The following is a 1452-nucleotide window of genomic DNA, read 5'->3' as shown; positions in this document are numbered from 1 at the left end:
AGAACAGCAGAGAACTTCCCAAAAAGGAAAAGGCACACAACATTTAAAGTCTTTCCGTGACTGCTAAAAAAATTAAACTCCTCCCGGACAGGTCACGAAGGCCCAACGGTACTGACAGACCGCCGCGTCATCCTCAGCTCATAGGCGTCACCGGATGCGGATATGGAAAGACATGTGGTCAGCTCACCACTCTCCCGGCCCGATGTCACTGTTCGAGACCGGAGCCGCTACTTCTCAATCTAGGAGCTCCTCAGTTTGCCTCACAACGGCTGAGTGCACCCCGCTCGCCAACAGGGCTCGGCAGACCGGATGGTCACCCATCCAAGTGCTAGCCCTGCCCGACAGCGCTTAACTTCGGTGATCTGACGGGAACCGGTGTTACCACTGCGGCAAGGCCGTTGGCTTCCATAACTGCTGCCAACAAATTCGACGGGTTCGTAATCCCACAGGTATAACCGGTAAGAGACAGGAAGTTATGGAAGACGTAAAGGGAAAGACCCTCCATAAAGAAAGAGAGATACAGTTGAAAGACTGAAGTGGAAACGATTCAAAGAGCAGGACCACATAACCATAGTGTACAGAATCGAATTGGTAAGTGAAATGTGGATAATGAGGTGTGCACACTTCCACTTTTTTTTTTCTTTTTGAGTTATGAGTCTTCTGACTGACTTGATGCGGTCTGCCACAAATTCCTCTCCTGCACTAACCCCTTCATCTTCGATCGCGTAAATTATGAGGTTGTCAAAATTGTGCGATTTTTGCTATTGTAATTCTTAAATAAATTAATTGACATGTGCACTTTTTAAATTTTCTTAGGGATGCCTTTGAAACAATTTTAATTTTGGTATGATAAAACAATGAAATAAACGTTGACGCAAAAATATTTTTATTACTTTCATATAATAAACGTACCCATATTATTAAATTGAACCATTTTCTGCATTTCATTGTTATTTGGCGGATGAGGAAGAGGAGGGCTGGTGGAGAACATAAGATCGCTCCAGAATTCAGTTCTGGATCAGTGCTTGAATATTACCTCCTACTGTCGTCACAGAAACATTCCTTTATCTGACGCTTAACTGAACCGTTTAATGTATAAAACGTTGCTGAGAAGCTCTCTTACAACCTAAGCTGTTACATAAATTACAATCCAGTGAAATTAAATGACAGAACAACTGATTGTGAATTAGCTGTTTATCTAAAATTCATAGGTTATGAGAAAGCTTTTGACTTGATTTCAACAAAATCTATACCGACAGAATTTGCGAAGTAAGGCCTGTGACATACGAGAGACGCCCAATAAGTAATGAAACACATTTTTTTCTCGGCCAGTTTACCTTGAAAAAAATGTTGAATTTCTTTTGGGACATTGTGGAACATTCCTCCTGCAGTCCTTATTGTTTCATGAATTTCCGATAGGTGGGGGTGCAATACATAGCCTTCAGAAGGACG

General features: G+C 42.2%; 1 pseudogene; it reads right to left on the bottom strand.

The window, feature by feature from the left end:
• Positions 1-285: 285 nt before the first annotated feature.
• LOC124709316 lies at positions 286-403 on the bottom strand (annotated as a pseudogene).
• Between the last annotated feature and the right edge of the window lie 1049 nt (positions 404-1452).

This window comes from Schistocerca piceifrons, chromosome 7, assembly GCF_021461385.2.
Source record: "Schistocerca piceifrons isolate TAMUIC-IGC-003096 chromosome 7, iqSchPice1.1, whole genome shotgun sequence".
In the NCBI taxonomy this organism is placed as follows: domain Eukaryota; kingdom Metazoa; phylum Arthropoda; class Insecta; order Orthoptera; family Acrididae; genus Schistocerca; species Schistocerca piceifrons.
The sequence above is the reverse complement of the archived record's forward strand: the minus strand, read 5'-3'. Positions and strand labels throughout refer to the sequence as shown.